Genomic DNA, 22,115 nt, shown 5'->3' on the forward strand with positions numbered 1-22,115 from the left:
TTCCTCCTTTCTGTTGAAATTGTCCACATGCTTGTGGATTTCAATGGCTTCTCTGTGTAGTCTGACATGATGGTTGTGAGAGTGGTCCAGCATTTCTGTGTTCTCAAATAATATGCTGTGTCCAGGTTGGTTCATCAGATGCTCTGCTATGTGTCCAGGTTGGTTCATCAGGTGCTCCAGCAGACAAGAGTCCTTTGCCCCACCCTGGTCATTCCACAGGTATATAAACCCATTTTCCTACTTCCCACAGATCTCACTACCTCTGAGGATGCTTGCCATAGATGCAGGCGAAACGTCAGGAGAAAATGCCTCTAGAACATGGCCATATAACCCGGAAAAACCTACAACAACCCAATTCTGCAAATATTTGTTTTCTGATGGCCTTTGGTGACCCCTCCCTCACGCCACGCCCCCCCTTCAGAGGTCCCGACCCCCATGTTGAGTGACACTGGTGTAGATAGACGCCCGTCTCCTTCTCCTCCTCCTCCGACCCGCCCCTCCTCTTGCGCTGGCTTTCCTCTGGTGGAAGCAGAGCGTGCGGCTCCTTTAAAACCGGACTCCAGGAGCCGACCAGCCTCTTTTCTGACTTGGGTCCTTCTTCTTCTCCTTCTCCTTCAGTAGCAGCAACAGCGCGATCGAGTGGACGTCTCTTTTGGTTGTTTGCTGGGGCAGGAGAAAGAAGGCGGCTCCGTCTCTCCCATCCATCCTCCAAGCTGGTTTTCTGGCTCAAAGGGGGCTTCAGCTTCGCCTCCTGCCCTCTTGCCAAGCCCCTTCTCTGCCCAGATTAGTAGGGTTTTCCCCCTTACTCAGTCTCTTTTTGGGGTGGGATTTAAGGGCTCCAATACACCTCGGTTTATTTGACATTGGAGGGATCCTGAGACCAGAGGATCCGGTGCAAATCGACCCCGCCAGGACTGATCCAGGTAAGGAAGGACAAGTTTTAAGATTTCCTTTCTTTTTTTGGAAGTGGAAAGGAACATTTTGGAAGCTGCTGCAAGGAGGGAGGAAGGGGACCAAGCTGGCACCTTCTGAGTTGGATTTTTGGGGCGCATCTGCGGCGTAGACTTCTTTAAGTGCCATGGCGAAGGAATTGTAGTTTTGCAAGTCTTTAGTCTCCTCATCCCAAGAGTGCTGGTGCCTCACTAAACTACAAATCGTATGCTTCCATACATCACACTAGAGGGGAAAAAATCCACTTAAAATCTGGTTTCTGCCTCCTGCAGAATTCTGGGGTTTGTAGTTTAGTGAGGCTGTTAAAGGCTCCTCCCTAAACTACAAATCCCAGAATTCTGCAGGAGGCAGAAACCGAATTTTAAGTGGATCTTTCTTCTCTGAGACGCATAGCCATGGTACTGAAAGTGGTGTCAAACTTAACTTATTCGACAGTGTAAATGCATCCCCTGTTGCAGGGTTTTTCTTGGCAAGCTTTGTTAGGGTTTGACATTGACTTCCTCTGAGGCTGAGAGAGTGACTTTCCCAAGGTCTACCTGATAATAAAAGAAGTCTTCCGGTACACACATCTCCCTTTAAAAATCTAAGAGGACTATATATTCCACATTAGCAATAATTCCTTTATTTATTTATTTATTTATTTATTTACAGCATTTGTAGCCTGCCTTTCTCAGCCTTAGGGCAACTCAGGGCAGCTCACAGAATTGAGCAAATTTGATGCTATACATTCATAAAATACAGTTAAAACATTCAACCCAACATTATAAAAAACCATATATATACCAATTAAAAACATAATCACCGGTGTCATCCTGTTAGAATAATTATCCAGCAGCATTTTCTAGCCATTCCATGTTCATTCTTCCTATTTCATACTTACCTATTCCTATGTAATATTTACCTATGACCGGTTTTCAAAAGGGCCATAAGAGGACAGTCAAAATTCATGACATGCAAGTTGGGAGACTGTTAAAAAGTTTGTATTCTGTTGATTAAATGGGAGTTTGTCATATAATTTTAGGGATGCTGTCCACATCCATAAAAAATAATCTACCATTAACGGCACTCCATGCAGTCATGCGGGCCGCATGATCTTGGAGGTGTCTATGGACAACGCCAGCTTAGAAATGGAGATGAGCACCAACTCTCAGAGTCGGACACAACTGGACTTAATGTCACAGAAAAACCTTTACCTTTACATATTTCTATGATGGGTTTACAACCCTAGATATGATCTCTCTTCATATATATATAGGCAACTTGTTCAGTCTATATCAGGCATGGGCAAACTTCGGCCCTCCAGTAGTTTGGACTTCAACTCCCACAATTCCTAACAACCTCCAGGCCCCTTCCTTTCCCCCCTCAGCTACTTAGGAATTGTGGGAGTTGAAGTTCCCAATCTATAAGATTTTCCTTTCAATTCATTTCAATTTTCTTGTATGAAAGGAAAATTCACACCTACCTCCAACCAGGCCCGTAGCCAGTATTTCGTTTCGGAGGGGGCTGAATTTTTTTTCAGGGGGGTTTGGGGGGGGGGCTGAGTTTTTTTTGGGGGGGGGCTGAGTCTGAGTGAAAGATGGTCTAGCCTAGCAAACCTTTTGTATCGTTACCCCAATACCCCCATGCATATGGGATATATTGAGTATGGTGATCAGATCATGATATGAATAAACATAACAGTTTAAATAATGCACCAGTAAGGCCTTTTCGCGAACCACCATGAAAATTTCGGGGGGGGGGGGCTGAAGCCCCCCGAGCTCCCCCCCCCCCGGCTACATGCCTGCCTCCAACAGACAAGAGTTCTTTCTCCCACCCTGGACTTTCCACAGAAATATAAACCCAATTTTACTAGTTTCCAACAGACCTCACAACCTCTGAGGATGCCTACCACAGATGCAGGCAAAACGTCAGGAGAGAATGCTTCCAGAACATGGCCATACAGCAGGTGTATGTGCCAGTCAGCCTACAACAACCCAAAGGAAAATCTTTCCAAGACTAAATAGAAGACATCTCTTATAATAAAGGGACACCACAGGCAGCTTAAAGGCACATATGGGACAAGCTTCCAGGCCTGCAAATTGGGGACACCCTTTATGATAAAGGGTGTCCCCAATTTTATAAAGGAGACAGTTTCTGACTAAATATTTTTTAACAAGGTACATCTGGCAAGTCATCCTCCTGCTTTTGGTTATATCAAATCTGGGGTGTATGCACTGTAGAGTTAATGCAATTTCACACCACTTTAACTGCCATGACACAATGCTATGGAATCCTGGATATGCAGTTTAGTGAAGCACCAGCACTCTTTGGCAGAGAAGGCTTGTATACTTCAACTTTTATTGAGCATGGTTTGTTTGTTTGTTTGCTTTTTGTCGTGTCAGGAGCAACTTGAGAAACTGCAAGTCGCTTCTGGTGTGAGAGAATTGGCTATTTGCAAGGACGTTGCCTAGGGGACGCCCGGATGATTTTGATGTTTTTATCATCCTTGTGGGAGGCTTCTCTCATGTCCCCATATGAGGAGCTGGAGCTAACTCATCTGCCTCTTCCCGTATTCGAACCTGCGACCTGTCGGTCTTCAGTCCTGCCAGCACAGGGGTTTAATCCACTGTGCCACCGGGGGCTCCATTGAGCATGGTGGTGAATATGGTGTCGGGCTGCATTATTCTATTGTATAGATGCACCCTTTACCCGCCAGGACTCAAGTCAACAGAATCCTGGGAGCTGTAGTTTTGCAAAGCCTTTTGACTTCTCTGCCCAAGAGTGCTGGGGCCACACCAAACTACAACTCCCAAGTTTCTATAGCATTGAGCCATGTCAGTAAAAGTGGTGTCAAACTGTATCGATTTGACAGTGCAGATGCAGTCCTGTTTCCCCTGTTAGGTGGTGCATGAGGATTCTATTGTGGAAATGTATGCTCAGGTATTATAAGACTTCACTTCATAATAGTATATTGCTTTTGATTGTCACTTTGGAAGGATTTCCAAGAGTTATCCACCTTTAGAGATTCTCTCTGCACATGCGTGCGCCAGTCAAGTTGGAAACAACTTGGTTTCTCTGCAGATCTTAACATGGGACGACCCGAGTCTCAGGGTGTAATCTGTCCATATCGTGCTGCTGGAGAAGATGAAACTCTTAGCTCTCAATATGCTCTGTGAGATTGTAGCAACCTTGGATAGTACACGTGAGAAAGGAATTAGAGCTCTTCCATTAAAAAGAGCCCTTGGGATAAAGATGCATAGCAATTATTACACTGGTTGGCTGCAAAGGATTGAATGCCTTGGGCGATAGGAAATTATTTGTTTTATGAAATGCCCTTTTCACACGAATGCAGAATAAACCATAGCAGCCATCTCCATCCTTAGAACACAGGGCATTTAACCAGCGTATGGGTTAATACTTCATTTCTGAGATTTTTCCAGGCATTTAACAAATAACAATATGTTATATCTTTGAAAAAAAATACAGTTTTGACCATCTGGGTGTTTTACTGTATGGTGATGGGATTTCACCTGTGCTTCTTGGTGAAAGCACTTTTGGATATTTTGATTTCCAAAATTATTTATGTCTATATACATCATTCCTTTACCACATTTTAGCAGATTTTGTGTTAAGTGTGTGTATTGTTTCAGAAAAAATAAGAAAAGCACAAACAAGTGTTGGTTATTGTTGGGTGTTTTTGCTCTTGTAACAAGTACATAGATAAAGACCAGATGTCACAATGAATGCTTAACAACACCTTTTATTGATTCAGTTTGTACTCTTCGTAAGCATAAGGCATCTTGTAAAAATGTGAAATACAAAAAAGGACTCACTCCATTGGATAGCATTTGATAATCAGTGATTGATGGTAGTGTTAGTAGTTGTATAGGAAGCATGGGCAAACTTCAGCCCTCCGGGTGTTTTGGACTTCAACTCCCAAAATTGTGATGGACGAGGAGCCATTCTGGACCTGCTGTTCCATGCTGTTGAGGGCCAAAAATTGTCCATGACTGTTCTATAGTTTCAAGTCATTTCTGATTTATGACAACCTTAAGGACACAGATTTTCTGGGTATGATTTGCTCAGAGCAGGTTTGTTACTGCCTTCCTCTGAGGCTGAAAGTGTAACATGCTCAAGATCTGGGTTGTTGTCAGTTTTCGGGCTGTATAGCCATGTTCTAGAAGCATTCTCTCCTGACGTTTTGCCTGCATCTGTGGCAGGCATCCTCAGAAGTAACTCCTCAACAGATGGCAGTACTGGTATGCGGCAGGTACTGGCTTGTTCAGTAGACTCTCCTCTACAGTTCCATTTTGGCAGGAAGCCTTAACATTGAACGGTTGTGTTGTTAAAGTGCGAAGTATGGAACCCTGCACAGACGGTCAGTCTGTGTAATGTTCAGTCTTGACAGCAGAAGGTGTCACCTCAACATTTTTAAACTTAATTGCCCAATGACACACAGTACTCACATCAACACAATCACCATAAACAGCTTGCATTCTCTGATGAATCTCCTTTGGGGTGACACCTTCTGCTGTCAAGAATGCAATGACTGCACATTGCTTAAGTCGCATTGACCGGCTGTCTGCACAGGGGTCCATACTTTGTACTTTAACAACACAACCGTTCAAAACTAAGGCTTCCCACCAAAATGGAACCGTAAAGGAGAGTCTACTGAACAAGCCAGTACCAAACACATACCAGTACTGCCAGTACCAGACACATACCAGTACTACCAATTCCGACAATAAAAAGTAATGTGGAGGCATTACTTTTTATTCAACCCTCGTACAATGCCCAAGATCATTCAGTGGGTTTCCACAGCTACGTGGAAACTCGAACTGTGATCTCCAGAGTTGTCGTCTTGCATCCAAACCACTGTACCATGCTGGTTCTCACTATGAAACCCTACTTGATAGTAGCATCTCTTTTTTTCTCTATCTAGAGACTGTGCTTTGTTATGTGTTTACATATCCTGTGTATGCTAGTTGTGGTTTATGTCAATTAACAGTAGCATAGTTCCAGGCGCTGTTGCCAAAAATATTTGTTCTCTTTGTAGCTGTCTGTAAGATGAGTTGAGTGAAATGAGGTCACAGTGGACTTAACAACTGCGTTTGTCCACTCTAGATATATTTCTCTCCCTCCTGCTACCACAGAAATGAGTAAACTTGTCTTGCTTTAATGTAGCCAAAGTGTGATGTAGAGGCTTGGTATACGGAAAGCATGTGCCAATGTATTCAGCACTGATTCATTTGCAGCCAGGCATTCCTCTTTCACATGAATTCTCCTAATAGTAAAACCGGCACTTTTAATTCAATCTTGTTGCATATATTGAATCATAATGGAAATGCTAAGCTCCCTTTATGTTTGATTGTTCCACATAGGCTCTTGATAACTTCAGCTTACATGGGCTGTACAAATTGGTTCTTCCACGTTAACTGAAAAATTCGTTTTGCAGCTGGCGATCTTGAATAAACACCACCTTGGCATTTCAAAGCCAGGAACTGAATTCTTTTAAAGTATAGTAGAGCTATTTCAAGCAATAGTCTGAAAATGTACTTAATTCCTTCTTGCTTTTAAACTTTGAAGGGGAATGGGAGGGCAAGACCAAATGGGCAAAATGCGATTTGTCCTGGCATTTAGGGTCATACATTTTGCTTTCTTTCGAAGCATTGTTCATTTTTGCTTGTAATGATGCAAAGAGGAAAACAAAACAACTTCTATAGTCATATTGGTAAATTCATTAAGATATACAGTTTCTCCTTAAGTATTAAACAGAAAGTCCTGCATGATAAATTATCTCGGTTATGGATCTGTTCTTGCCAGGAAAATAAATTCAGCAGTTCACGTCGGCTAAGGTTTGTCCTTAGAAAGGAAGTTTTCTGGTACCACTACCAAACTTTTATTTTTCTGCTACATTAACATCTGGCAGATCCAGTTGGCAGAATCTTCTGTTAGTATCTTTCCATAATTTACCCCTGCCAGAGGGGAAAATAATACTGCTTTCACCAGTTGACACTGACTCCAGAAAGCCACATTCAAGGAATGCCTTTTTCTGGACCTGTTGAATACAAATAAAACCATGGGAAAGTTTTCAAGACCTACATTTTTTTTTATCTGACAAGATTTTAGAGAATCTGTTGAGGGTGGAAGCAGAGGACAAGGAAGGCTGACTCAATATTTTGGACATCAAGTCTGCATGGTTAGTGTTATAAAACAGAATGAAGGGTCTTTTTTCATGTCAGGAGCAACTTAAGAAATTGCAAGTCACTTCTGGTGTGAGAGAATTGGCCATCTGTAAGGACGTTGCCCAGGGGACGCCCGGATGATTTTAATGTTTTTATCATCCTTGTGGGAGGTTTCTCTCATGTCCCTGTATGAGAAGCTGGAGCTGATAGAGGGAACTCATCTGCCTTTCCCCGGATTCAAACCTGTGACCTGTCGGTCTTCAGTCCTGCCGGCATAGGGGTTTAATCCACTGCGCCACTGGGGGCTCCATTGAGCATGGTGGTGAATATGGTGTCAAGCTGCATTATTCTACTGTGTAGATGCACCCTTTTTTATGTTTTACCATCCTTGTAGGAGGCTTCTCTCATGTTCCCGCATGGGGAGCTGGAGATGACAGAGGGAGCTCAATCTGCTCTTCCTGGATTCAAACCGCTGACCTATCGGGCAGCAATCCTGTCAGCACAAGGGTTTAACCCAGTGTTTCTCAACCTTTCTAATGCTGTGACCCCTTAATACAGTTCCTCATGTTGTGGTGACCCCCATCTACAAAATTATTTTTTTGCTACTTTGTAACTGTAATTTTGCTACTGTTATGAATCGTCATGTAAATATCTGATAAGCAGGATGTCTTTTCATTCACTGGACCAAATTTGGCACAAATACCCGATATGCCCAAATTTGAATACTAGTGTGGTTGGGGGAGGATTGGTTTTGTCATTTGGGAATTGTAGTTGCTGGGATTTATAGTTCACCTACAACCAAAGAGTATTCTCACCAACAATGGAATTGAACCAAACTTGGCACAAAGAACTCCCGTGACCTACAGAAAATACTGGAAGAGTTTGGTGGGCATTGAGTTGTAGTTTACCTACATCCAGAGAGCACTGTGCACTCAAATAATGATGGATCTGAACCAAACTTGCCATGAATATTCAACATGCACAAATGTGAATACTGGTGGAGGTTTGTAGAAAATAGACCTTGACATTTGGGAGTTGCAATTGCTGGGATTTATAGTTCACTTACAATAAAAGAGCATTTTGAACCCCAATAAAGATAGAATTGGGTCAAACTTCCCACACCAAACACCCATGACCAACAGAAAATACTGTGTTTTCTGATGGTCTTTGGCAACCCTTCTGACACACCTTCATGACACCCCCAGGGGTCCTGACCCCCAGGCTGAGAAACACTGGTTTAACCCATTGTGCCAATGGGGCTCCATAGAATGAAGGTGATTAGAAGACTTGAATAAATAAGGTTTGCTGGGTGTCAAGAAGTAAAACAAGTGCTCAAGATAAAATATGTAGGCTGGTATCCTTTGCTCTTTATTCCTTGTTGAAAACTCTGAGATCTCTTTGTAATCTTATGTGCAGTTGCATTGGAGTGGACTCTTACCAGGGGTAATGGCAAGGACCAGACACTTGCTTTGCTTCAACACTGCCTCCACATCATGTTAAGTGATTCTCAAACCACTCACTGCATTCTCAGATCTGTAAAGGATCTCCATTTAAGCACAGTTATTCTTTGTGTTTTTCTCTCTGAACTTTAAATGTGCTATAAGTGAAATGAAAAAAGCATACAAGACAAAATGCTTTTTAAAAATCACTAACAGTATTGGAAGACAATAGCAGAAACAAGGGATAAGGATTAAAACCAAAAGTGCTGGCTTCTGGCACCAAAATGTTAATCATGTGGTCACTTGGTGTGTATCCCTGGGCAAATTTCAAAGGAAATGTCAAAATGTACTATCAGGACAAAACCAATTTTTCAAATGCGCAGAGCTCAGCTCATAAACAGTGGCGCTGAAATTCTCACGCCATTTTGTGTTTGCAGTATCTTAGGGCCCTTCCACACAGCCATATAACCCAAAATATCAAGGCAGAAAATCCTACAATATATGCTTTGAACTGGGTTATCTGAGTCCACATTGAAATATAACCCAGTTCAAAGCAGATAATGTGGGATTTTATTCAGCTGTGTGAAAGGGTTGCTGGTGATGGAGAGACAAAACTGGAATGAAGCTTTTGAGGGGTGATAGTCTTCAACAGAGGGGCCCTCTGATGGGGCAGGGGGTTAAACCACTGAACTGCTGAACTTGCTGACTGAAAGGTCCGCAGTTTGAATCCAGGTAGCGGGGTGAGCTCCCACTGTTAGCCCCAGCTTCTGCCAACCTAGCAGTTCAAAAACATGCAAATGTGAGTAGATCAATTGATACCACTTTGACAGGAAAGTGACAGTGTTCCATGCAGTCATGCAGACCTAGGAGATGTCTACAGACAATGCCAGCTCTTCGGCTTAGAAATGGAGATGAGCACCACCCTCCAGAGTCATACACCACTAGACTTAATATCAAGGGGAAACCTTTACCTTTAATCTTCAACAGAAGCAGAGCATGTTCTGTGACTGAGGAAGAAACTATTATAGCAAAGAAATGTAGACAAATTGGCCACTTATTATAAGAAGCCTTGCTTAAAAGCCATTTCCATTTTGCTAGCCACTTTCCCACTCTCATGAAATCCCAGATGCTATAGGTTTTATATCAGTTTCTTGAGGTGGATAGGATGTTCAGCCAATCTATTAGCAGAAGGGATTTGCATTACTCCTGTTTCTTTTCTCAAGGAGAAAATCCCCAATCACAGAGTAATTCTTATGAACTATTTGATGCTGATGTGATGATGAACGATACATGCACACATATGGAATAGTGCAGCAGTTGTCTGAAAGGTAGCCATTTCCTTTTTAGCTGTCAACAAATACTTTTATGGCACCTTTGAGAATAATTTAGAACATGCTTTTTCTGATTGTATGGCATCTGGATGCACTATGAGCACAAAGAAAACCAGAAAAACTTAATAATATAAAAGTTGCTGTGTGTGTTTCCATCTCCTACTTTTATTTGATTCCCAGCAATGATGCCAAAGGAACCAAGACATTTTGGTGTCTTGGAAGAAAGATCTAAATGACCTTCTCCCACATGAATAAAGTCAAAACATGGTTTCATTAAGTGCATTACCACCGCTGTGTATTTCACTCAAAGCCCCAGGACTCCTAATTTCAGTAAAGACAAGGATGTGAAGGATAAGGAATTCCTTTCTCCGCATACTATGATCATGTTTAATATCCTCACCCAAAGTCGCTGTTTGTCTTATAAGAAAAATTATTGCACTGCCTTCCCTTCCCCGTTCTTGGTGTTTTGAGTTTTAGATATATTTTTGGAGTTTTGGGCATGCTGATTCAAAAAATTGCATTGGATAGACAACATTAGCTCTAGTTTCTTAAATATGGTTTTCTATGGGTGAGCAGATGGCAACTGATAGATGCCTTGTGTTCTGTATCTCAAAACCTAGAGCTGATAGGGTAAAATTGGTGCCATTTTTGGCAGTGAATTGGTGGTAAAAGTTAAGTTTCACTTCCACGATTGTTGCAATCCTGATCTAGCTTACCCGATTCAGCACACCCAACTGTTCATCACAACTATTATTTTTTAAACCCAACACAGAGGTGCAAGTCATATAACATGTAGTTTCAAACTTGTGTTGCCATCTCATGTTGCTTTGTAGTAGTGCTGCTAATGGACTCAAACAATTATCTGGAAGCATGTTCCAAGTATATTTAAACTAAAGTACAGGTCACTGTATGTTTCGTGAGAGATTCTCCTCGTGACCTTTCCACGCCTGCATCCACATAAACTCTTGGGTCCATTAGCAGTCCCAAACTGCTCATTATTTGGAAACACCTATGGCAAGATCATTACCTGGATGTTTTAAGGAGTGTAGAATGGCATTTGCTTTAAATTGTGCTATCAGAACATGACCAGTTAAGTAGTTTGGGGGAAGGGGGAAATGAAGTTAGCTTTCAAAATAATTTGCTTCTGAAATGTCAGTTCCCCACCAAAAACCCAGAAAGTACAGAAAGAGATGTAACCTTTAATTCAGCCAAATGCTGCTTAAAGCTTCCAACTTCTTTGGGGTTGAAGCCTGCTGTGTCTTAAGTGGCCGAACTGTGTTTGAGCAAAACAAGTAAGATTGTCTGCCACCTTTTCTTTCTCAGGAGGAGGTCTTGTGCCTTTTCAAATCTTCATGAAAGCCAGGTTTAGATAGAATAAAGCAGCCACCTGCAAGAAGTTGTCACAACAAGGTTCAAATTGCAGGAAAGGAGATGCCACCTGAACATTAGGAAGAACTTCCTGACCTTATGTTCAACTCTCTGCCTCAGAGTGTGGTGGAAGCTCCTTCTTTGGATGGAGGCTTATAAACACTGATTTTGGTTTTCCTGCATGACAGAACTGATTTTGCTTTTCCTGCATGGATGGCCCATGCAGTCTCTTCCAGTTCTATGATAAAGATCTTACTGAAAAGCCAGACGATATTGTCTGACTTTACAGAAGATCTGTATATCTTCTGTTAAGATTAAGACCCTTAGCAGACAGAGGCACTTTAGGCATGGTGAAAAGATAACCAAATGAGTTTACTGAAACAAGATGAATAAAGGGTTTACTCCACTCGGGACTATCATAAGATACCTTAAAACATTACAAAATGAGATCTTGCTGGTTGCAGTCATCTTTCTGAGGTCTTTGAAAGTCTCTCTTTCCTCTGGTGCAAAGCAATGGATTATAAATTGTTGCTTACAAACTGTCTTGATCTTCTCTCAAGTGAAGCTTAGGCTGGCCAAAAGCTTCTGATGTTCTCTGGACTGTTGGTACAAAAATACTGCTAAATGCAGCATGTACTAAGAATGCCTGTTTTGATTGCTTGGGCCTAGGATTACCAGACAATGCCTCAAGCATCAAGTGACTGTAGAAAAAGGGAGGAGTCCAGCGAGAGAGCTATAAACAGGGAAAAGGAATAGACCAACTAAGGTTGGCCTCTAAGGGGTGTTTTTATGCTCCACCCAAAAACTAATACCAACAAAGGTGACTGCACTTTTGGGAAGGCCTATAAACAGGGGGAACTAAAGCAAAGAAGAAGAGAAGGCAGAGCCTTCACACAATGCTAGAACAAAAACACATAACCCAATAATGTCCTTCCCATTTGTTGGTGTGGGACAAATCATTCAGTCATTCAGCACCTGTTTTTCCTTGCAACCTCCATACTTGCCATTACATTCTGTTGAGTTGCACACCATGTTGAATCCTGTTGCCTTCAGGAATGATGGAGGATGCTATCCTATGACTGTTGTTTGTTGTTGTTTGTTGTTGTTGTCTGTGTCTGCTTTCAAGTCATTTTTGTCCTATGGTGACCCTATCTTGGCATGCTTTGTTCAAAGAGGGCTTTCCTTTGCCTTGCTGTGAGAATGAGAGTGTGACTTCCCTGAGATCATCCATTAGATTTCAATAGGAGGCATGGGATCTCTGTTAGGAAAACAGTCAAAGGGTACATAATACAATTTCACAACTAATGTTGTTTGATACCACTTTAACTGATATAACTCTCAGTGCTATGGAAACATGAAAATTGTAGTTTTATGAATCTTAAGCCTTATCACCAAATTACAACCCCCAGGATTGCATAGCATATTGCCATGGAAGTTAAAGTGGTGTCAAATTGCACCATGTAAATACAGGAGAGAAGCAGTGAATGAAAGACTGAGATGGGTGCATATGAGGGAATCCATTCTCTGGTTTTATCTGTGTGCTTTCCATATCTGTGAGGTCCACAGAAAACAAACAACGAAGTACATGTTGGTGGTTACTGCTATTGTAAATGCTTGCAGTTCAGTTCACATGGCCTCTATGTTGCTTTTTTCTCTCTTTATCACAATGCATTCTCCATTACAGGATTGGCAAAATTAGACGTTTCCCACTACTTTGCTCTTGCTCCTGGTACCAGCAGCCAGTCCATGGTGATAGCTCTCAAAAAGAATATCTCACTGTTGTAGAAATAGTTTTTCAAAAGACACAATGTACCTTATTACCACTATGTTTTCCTTTGATAATAAATGGCATTTCCTGAATTGACATAGGTCTGCAGGGAATTCAGAATAGATAAAATAAAAAGGTACATAAAAGGATCGTGCTGAATTACATGGGCAAATTAGACACGACAGTGAATAATCTTAGGGAGATCTCTACATGCCATTTCCCATTTTGTTTCGCTGAAAGCGAATGAATAGTTTGGGATGAGAGTTGTTTAATTATTGCTTTGCACACAGCCCTCCAAACTATTTAAGTCTCCCAAAGCTACTATCTAGTGCTAAAATTTAAAATATGGTATTATTTTTCTCTAATTCCTACTCCTAATAGCAGTTTGAGAGAATTTAATTTAGAGAAAGGAGGAGGTGGGTGTGGATAGAGAGATAAGTTCAAGGTAAAGGTTTCCCCTGGCATTAAGTCTAGTCATGTCCAACTCAGCTGAAGAGCAGGTGTTGTCCATAGACTCCTCCAAGGTCATGTGGACAGCATGACTGCATGGAGTATTACCTTCCCGCCAGAACGGGTCTACTATTGATCTACTCACATTTGCATGTTTTCAAACTGTTAGTTTGGTAGGAGCTGGGCCTAACAACAGGAGCTCACCTCGCTCCCCGGATTCAAACTAACCTTTCAGTCAGCAAGTACAGCAGCTCAGTGGTTTAACCCACTGTGCCACCAAATACAACACCTCTGATTCAAAATTATGAAGGGCAGTCGGCGGTGTATTTAACCAAAGGCAAACAGATCAAATTATTTATCTTGCATCTAAATCGGGTTGCAATTTGAATGACACTCTAGCTAGGATTTAGTGCATAGATTATAATGTACAGGTGTACCTCATTTAACAAAGCTTTTGAAAAAGAAGCTGGTTTTTAAGAGTCTTTTTGTGACTGTCCCACCCATCATTCCTGGAGCTGGAGCTACACTTAAAAATTGTACCTGTTCCGACTTCCATACAAATTCAACTTAAGAACAAACCTACAGAATCTATCTCATTTGTAGCTTGGGGACTGCCTGTATTTGTACTGCAATGCACAGAATTGAGACTTCTAGCAGTTCCCAGTTTTGATTTCAAAAAAGTCTAGATCATCAGATATACAGTTTCCAAAACAGAGGAAAAGTTTGAGCTCTCGATTTCTATCACTTTCCATGCCTAATAGAATTGCAGTTATTGGAAGATGGTGAGCTTAATGAAGTGGTGAGCTGGTGATTGCAATTAGTTCTAACATTAATAAATGTTTTCAGGATAACCCTGCTGTGATGTATGACTAAAGTCCCTGACCTCATTTGGCAGTGAGGGTGACGTTATTCCAATTCAACCATCTGCCGCAAAAATCAACAAAAGCCCTATGTTTTAATGCATATTTAGAAGAGTCTGGATTACTGTCCTGTGTTTTTACTTTTACTGTTCTACCTGCTGCCATTCCGGAGATTATGGTCACATTGCATTTTCTTCTTATCTGTCCTTTAGTTAGTGAGTTATATAACATTTATATTCTGCTTTTCCCCCAGTAAGTTCAAAGACTGTCCTCCAATAAACCTTTGTGGTAGATTAGGCAGAAAGATTGTGGGTGCAGTTTGACACCACTTTAAGTGCAAAGGCTCAATGCTAGGGAATTATGGGAGTTGTAATTTGGAGAGGTACCAGAACTACTTCACAGTGAAATCTAAAGACCTTGTAAAACAAGTTCTTTGATCCTATAGCATTGAACCAGGACAGTTAAAGTGGTGTCAAACTGAATTAATTCTATAGTGTGGTTCCCAACCTTTTTTTTTTTTTTTTTTTTTTACCAGGGACCACTTTGATGAGGGACCACTTGAACAGGAACCTTTCTCCAACATTAGTACCAAAAGGGTTATGAATCAGTTATTGGTCAACTTTAGATTCAGTTTGGTTATTTGAGATGCTAATTCAGAAAATTGCATCAGATAGACCACATAAGCTCTAGTTTCTGATCCAGAACATATGCCATCCAAGAGTCGGCATCTGCTCGCCCACAAAAAACCATATTTAATACTCTAGAGGTGACATATAGTAGTTGTCTTTCATGGGTAGTCAGTCTCTCCTCTCCCAACATCCCCGTTGCCTCAGCACTATAAAAGGTTTTCTCAAGACCACTGACATGGTTTCGAGGTAACGGTGTAGTAATGGTGAGGCCACAGACCATATTTTGGTTCTTGCAGACCATTGGTGATTCAGGGACTACAGGTTGGGAACCACTGATGTAGATGCACCCTGTGACTGGCCTAAAATGTGTTTTATGGTCAAAGTTGCAAGACGTCTGAAGATAGTTTTAAAGAATTAGCCCAGCCCAGCATATTCATGATTAAAAGATTTAATGTATTTTTGATAATATTCTCTTATCAGAATATCTTTGTCACCTAACATTTACTCAGAGGCTGTTTACACAGATGCTTATTTTGAGATAACCACTGCCTTCAGAAAGAAATGTTGATTGTGGTAGCATGAATGAAAAGGTTGCTTTGGATAATGTACAAGAATGAAAAAAAGATGGAAGTCAGTCGTGGTTTAGACACGCACCATAAATACACTTAAATCCAATAAATATAAATGGAATCTATGTTCCATGGTCACACTCTTTAGTCTGCAGATGTGTCCCTGTGCACCTGATTTAAAGGGTAATGATCTAGTGATTACCCTTAAAAGAATACCTATAAAGAAATAGAAACAATCCCCACGAGAGTCTAAAGGAATTAAAATTCCAGTATCCTGTCGGTATCAGTAATTAATGCAATGCTGCTGAATCTCCAGCTGATCATCTGAAGTGAGACCTGAATACATATAGAATTTTTATTTTAAGAGGTAAAGACCTAGAATACAAAACCTATGTCGCCCTGTACCCTTTGGACAGATTCTGAAGAGGAATTCAATTTAATTCAATGTCAAGTAATTAATTAAGGTTACGCTCTTGTGCTGGCAGGACTGAAGACCGACAGGTCGCAGGTTTGAATCCGGGGAGAGCGCAGATGAGCTCCCTCTGTCATCTCCAACTCCACATGTGAGGACATGAGTGAAGCCTCCCACAAGGATGTCAAAACATCAAAACATCCAGGCGTCCCCTGGGCAAATGTCCTTGCAGACGGCCAATTCTCTCACACCAGAAGCGACTTGCAGTTTCTCAAGTCGCTCCTGACATAAAAAAAATTCACATGAATCGCGAAACAGGTTTTAAGAGAACTGCTAAAGCCCAGTTATGGACAATAGTATAGTAAAATGGTGTTCTTATCTAAAATGTCAAAATCCAGTTTTGCTTTATGGACTTACAAAAAAACACATTTTGAAGTCATGAATGCTTTATTTACTTAGAGACAGAATTGGTGGATACAGAGGGAGACTATATTCCAAATATACATCTATTAAACCTTTATTTGGATCCAATATTTTTCCAATTGTGGTGTGAAAGAGAAATTGAAAACCCTTCTCATTAAAACAATTATCAGGAGGCAGTGAATTTGGGAAGAGATATATTCAAATTTTGAGCAGGGTTTTAAGTAGGGCACAAAGCTATAGGGAAGCAATAAAGGGAATTGCTAGCAGGTGAGTTATAGGGGAAAGAAAAGATTCTGTAATTCTAAAATGTAAATCAGAAGTAATCAGAAATGGAGAGAAGATCAAAATGAAGATGGAAAAGGCAGGGGACCTTACACAGAATATAGCAGTACCATAGCCTAAAATTATGTGTTTGATGGCCACCTGGCTTATGCATTTAGTAAAGCTATCTTGGGAAGACAGGCCAGGATGGTTGGGAACAGGTAAGAGGTAGCAGGTAAGAGACGAGATGTGAGAAGATTATGCTTTGTCATCTCACTTTTTCAACCACTTTTGAAATATTCCATTTTCTCTTTCTCCTCCCACTTTCCCTGTTTTTCTCACTGATGTAGATATTACTTTTCCTTTAAATAATAATTTTAACAGAAAAAATACGTGCAAAGGAAAACAGTACCTATATATACATAAACATACTTAAACAATACTTTCATAACTTATTACACAATTGCTCTCACTAACCTACATCTGTACCCTGTTGTTGTTCATTCGTTCAGTCATCTCCGACTCTTCGTGACTTCACGGACCAGCCCATGCCAGAGCTCCCTGTCGGCCGTCACCACCCCCAGCTCCTTCAAGGTCAGTCCAGTCACTTCAAGGATGCCATCCATCCATCTTGCCCTTGGTCGGCCCTTCTTCCTTTTGCCTTCCACTTTCCCCAGCATAATTGTCTTCTCCAGGCTTTGCTGTCTCCTCATGATGTGGCCAAACTACTTCAACTTTGTCTCTAGTATCCTTCCCTCCAATGAGCAGTCGGGCTTTATTTCCTGGAGGATGGACTGGTTGGATCTTTTCGCAGTCCAAGGCACTCTCAGAATTTTCCTCCAACACCACAGTTCAAAAGCATCTATCTTCCTTCGCTCAGCCTTCCCTAAGGTCCAGCTCTCACATCCGTAAGTTACTACAGGGAAGACCATGGCTTTGACTATGCGGATCTTTGTTGCCAGTGTGATGTCTCTACACTTTATTATTTTATCGAGATTGGACATTGCTCTCCTCCCAAGAAGTAAGCGTCTTCTGATTTCCTGGCCACAGTCTGCATCTGCAGTAATCTTTGCACCTAGAAATACAAAGTTTGTCACGGCCTCCACATTTTCTCCCTCTATTTTCCAGTTGTCAATCATTCTTGTTGCCACAATCTTGGTTTTTTTGATGTTTAGCTGCAAGCCAGCTTTTGCGCTTTCTTCTTTCACCTTGATTAGAAGGCTCCTCAGCTCCTCCTTGCTTTCAGCCATCAGAGTGGTGTCATCTGCATATCTGTTTCTTCCAGCAATTTTCACCCCAGCCTTGCATTCGTCAAGCCCCGCACATCGCATGATGTGTTCTGCATACAAGTTGAATAGGTTGGGTGAGAGTATGCAGCCTCACTAAACATAAATCTAACTAAACTAAAACATAAATCTAACTAAAACATAAACCTAACTAACTAAACATAAATCTGTACCCTAACTAAACATAAATCTAAAATATAATCACATATACATAAGTTAGTTTTGAAAGAGGATTCCCTTGCTGACCGCAAGGTTGGCAGTTTGAATTTGCGGAACGGAGTGAGTTCTTGTTGTTAGCCCTACCTTCTGCCAATCTAGCAGTTCGAAAACATGCAAATGTGAGTAGATCAATTGGTACCACTTTGACAAGAAGGTAATCGTGCTCCATGCAATCATGCTGGCCAAATGACCTAGGAGGTGTCTACGGACAACACTGGCTCTTCGACTTTGAAATGGAGATGAGCATCACCCCAGAGAGTCAGACATGACTAGACTTAATGCCAAGGGAAAACCTTTACCTTATCTGATAAATTATTTGTTTTTGCTAGTTTTACATTAATAAATCAATATCCCAACAAAATCTGGCTACCAGTATTTTAAAAACTCTAAAACACAAGGGAACTCCAGACAAGAAACAATCAGGGGCAGCTAATCACCTCTCAACAAAGGATTCCCCCAGGTAGTAACAAGCCACACCTAAAAACTGTCAGGCCATCAAATGCTAATCAAGGTGACCAATTGAAACATTCACACCTAGCTCCAACAAACAAGAGTTCTTTCTCCCACTCTGGACTTTCCACAGATATATAACCCAATTTTCCTAGTTTCCAACAGACCTCACAACCTCTGGGGTTGCCTGCCATAGATGCAGGCAAAACATCAGGAGAGAATATTTCTAGAACATGGCCATACAGCCCAAAAACCTACAACAACCCAATGATTCTGGCCATGAAAGCCTTCGGCAACACGATATCCCAATAATTTATATCTCCCAATGTATACATAGATAGTAACTACATGTTTACCATAGAATTTAAAAAATGTTCACCTATATTTTCATACCACTTAGTTGGAAGCCGAGCTGTACAAAGCCAATGAGAATCATATGGCCCTCCAGATGTTACTTGACAGAAGGTCCAAGCAATGCTAACCAGCAAAAGATGATAAATACTAGGAACTGCAATCTGGAACTGCATTTCTGGAGAGCTAGAAAATTCCTCCTCCTGGTTGTAGTCATAATTCATACAATGGATGCTAAGTTAGTGTTGCATGTTAGGCTAGAAGACGTTATTACACGGTTTACATCAAAATTACACCTCAAGATTTTCTTCTCTGCAAGAACGGAGTGGCATGCATTGTTTGGTAAGACAGATGGTAACAATGATGAGGATAATTATAGAACTGGCGCAGAACGCAACATACCATGCTGGGCCCAAAGGACTCTTTACTGAAGACTGCAAAAAAGATAAGTGCTGAGCTGGCTTTGGCGTCTGAATTGCCTTTCCAAGAAGAATACCTTCAACAAGCAGAATGAGGTGTTCTTGGAAAGAAAGGGTCTTGCTGTGTAAATCCAGTCTTGTAGGACTGACTGTTGAGAGAGGCTCTCCATGTAACCTTTTAGAAAGACAAGCCAGAAACCTACTGCTCATGTAGTATTGATCCGCCTGTTTCCTATTCAATACACTTGAGAGTCAGAGCATAATTGGTTGTCTTTTACAAATATCACAGTGGGTTTTTCTTTGGTTTCAAGGTGAGTTAAGAGCCATTATCAGTATCATCATTATTGTTAACGTCGTCATCAATTTTATCTCACTTTCCCCAAAAATTGGGCTTAAGGTGCGTGCATTTTTATTTTTAAAAAGTTCAGTATACCTGAAAGAATTACAAAAGTCAACATTAAAACAAAATGAAAATTAACATGTATGGCTATGGATAGATACTTAGAGCAGTAACAACAGTTCAACAAAAAAGTCCTTTCTTTAAAATCCTTAAGTTTTGAAAGTCTGTTGGATTTTTTAAAGTCTTTGTCTCCAGAAGGACAACAAGGAAGGAACATTTCTTACTGTCCTTCTGGAGGACAACATTCCTTGTTGTTCTTCTGCGAAGGCAGTTCTAGAGTCTGGGGGCAGCCACTAAGAAGACCCTCTCTTGTATTACTGCCACCCAGCCCTGTGAAGGTATTGGTCTAGGACAGGGGTTCTCTAACTTTTTCAGCCGCAGAGCCCTTTTTAAAGCAAAAGTTTCTTGTGGAGCCCCAAGAAATGCTTATATATTATTATATTATATTATACAATATTATATTATATATAATGGATATATATGAGGCATGGGCCAGGCCAGTGGCAGATGGATGGAGAGTGTTTGAGTGAACTAATTCAAACATGTGGGAAAAGCACAGTCAAAGCACCTCCAACAGGTGGCCACCCAGACTTTTCAATAATCAAAGTCCAGAGGCCACCCAATCCAACTCCCTTCTGCCATGCAGGAAGAACACAATAAAAGCACCCTCTGAGCAGTGGGAGGGAAATAGGGTTTTGGAAGCAAAGAAAGCAGGAGGAGGGAAGTCTGAATGGTGAGGGAAAAAGTCTGGGCAGTGAGGGGGAGAGGGAAAGAGTCAGGGTGGCAAGGAAAAGAGTCTGGGCATTGAGGGAGGTGGGGGGGGGAGGGTGTGTGCACCGGGAGGACGCTGCCTGCTGCCGTTGTTTCTGGCAGCTCAATACCTTAATTTCCCTGTATTTCTCAGGAGGAACAAAGATGAGGAGGTGGGAAGCAGCATGGCACCGTGGAGCCCTTCACGATCACCTGCGGAGCCTCTGGTCTTGGAGAAAGCCCTCTTTTGAGGATTCCAGGACCAGGCAGGCACTTGCAGTGATCAAAAGTCTGTTAGATAGTCATATAGAAACGTGTCCCGTTATCAGTGATACTCTGTATAATTGAGCCCTGCTTCAAGTGCAACTGTCACTCTACATTTGCAGCTTTGACTTTTGCAGATATGATTATTCATGTATTTCATTAAAATATTATCTCTAAGAATCTCTAATGACTATCAGACAGAGGGTCTATTCCCCCCTCCCTCAATTTCTACACACTTGTTTAAAGGCAGAGTCCCAAGGAGTCCATTATATGACGCAAAGCTACTTCAGGCAGTTCCCCATGGGGGAAACAGCCTTTAAACTGTTTTTAAAGTGTGTAAAAACTGAAGTTTTTTGGAGTTGGGGAGCAAGTCTTCAGAGCTCCCAATTTAGCAGAAAGCAACATGGGATGAGAACTGTCAGATTCCCTTGTTTTAGATCTTTAGTAATGTTAAAGATTGGGCATTCCTGCGGGCAGTCTCGAAGTGTGCCTCAATGCCCCTCTTCTCACTAGTAATCCTCTTGCATGAAACATTTGTGGAATTTTTAAAAAGACAGTTCACTGTAGTCATGTTTTCCATTTTAGACCTATATTTGAGAGTTCCACAATTCAGAGGTGTCCCCTTTTTAAAATTTAGGAAAAGTGTTATGAATGGAGAATACACTTGCCTTTGTGATAGCTCAGAATGCTGGTGATTATTGTAGATATGGACAAAAGTGTGTTGCATGTGATGGGGTGAACAGGGCCATAGCCAGAAAAAAAATTCGGGAGGGGTTGAAATTTTCAGGGGGGGGGTTTGAAAATTTTGCGGGGGGGGGGGGTTTGAAACCTGCCTTCTAGCTCACGCTGAAGCAAAGAGCACAGCAGGGAGCAGAGCAGCCTTCAATAGCCTGCAGCTCCACCCCTGTCAACCACCTCCACCAAGTCTGGCCTCCTTAATGAGAGCATTCAACACACACACACCCAACTTGGTTGCTTCACTACATCGGCTATTGCTGCAAGTAATGACAGTGTGAATAAATTGTCAATATTTAAGGCCTTGCATGGTCTGGGGCCGATGTACCTGAGGGACCGCCTCACCCCCTACCAACCCCAGAGATCCCTCCATTCTGAGGACCAAGATCTATTGGAAATTCCCAGTGTCAAGACCTTGCGTCTAACAGCAACCAGACGCAGAGTCTTCACAGCAGTGGCACCATCACTCTGGAATACTCTGCCACCTGAAGTCCGTGCCTTGCGGGACTTATCAGCTTTCCGCAGGGCATGTAAGACATATCTGTTTCGACGGGCCTTTGATCTCTGATATTGCTGTTTTTAAATTGTTTTAAATTGTTTTTAAATTGTGTTCGAT

At 41.6% G+C, this 22,115-nt stretch overlaps 1 protein-coding gene across 1 annotated transcript in view; it reads left to right on the top strand.

Annotated features, from left to right (window-relative positions):
• Window positions 1-505: 505 nt before the first annotated feature.
• CALCR (calcitonin receptor) overlaps window positions 506-22,115 on the top strand; it is a 165,086-nt gene continuing 143,476 nt past the window's right edge. The window contains exon 1 of the mRNA XM_060782252.2: window positions 506-923. The gene's annotated coding sequence lies outside the window, so the exon portion shown is untranslated. The remainder of the gene's footprint in view (window positions 924-22,115) is intronic.

This window comes from Anolis sagrei, chromosome 6, assembly GCF_037176765.1.
Source record: "Anolis sagrei isolate rAnoSag1 chromosome 6, rAnoSag1.mat, whole genome shotgun sequence".
Classification (NCBI taxonomy): domain Eukaryota; kingdom Metazoa; phylum Chordata; class Lepidosauria; order Squamata; family Dactyloidae; genus Anolis; species Anolis sagrei.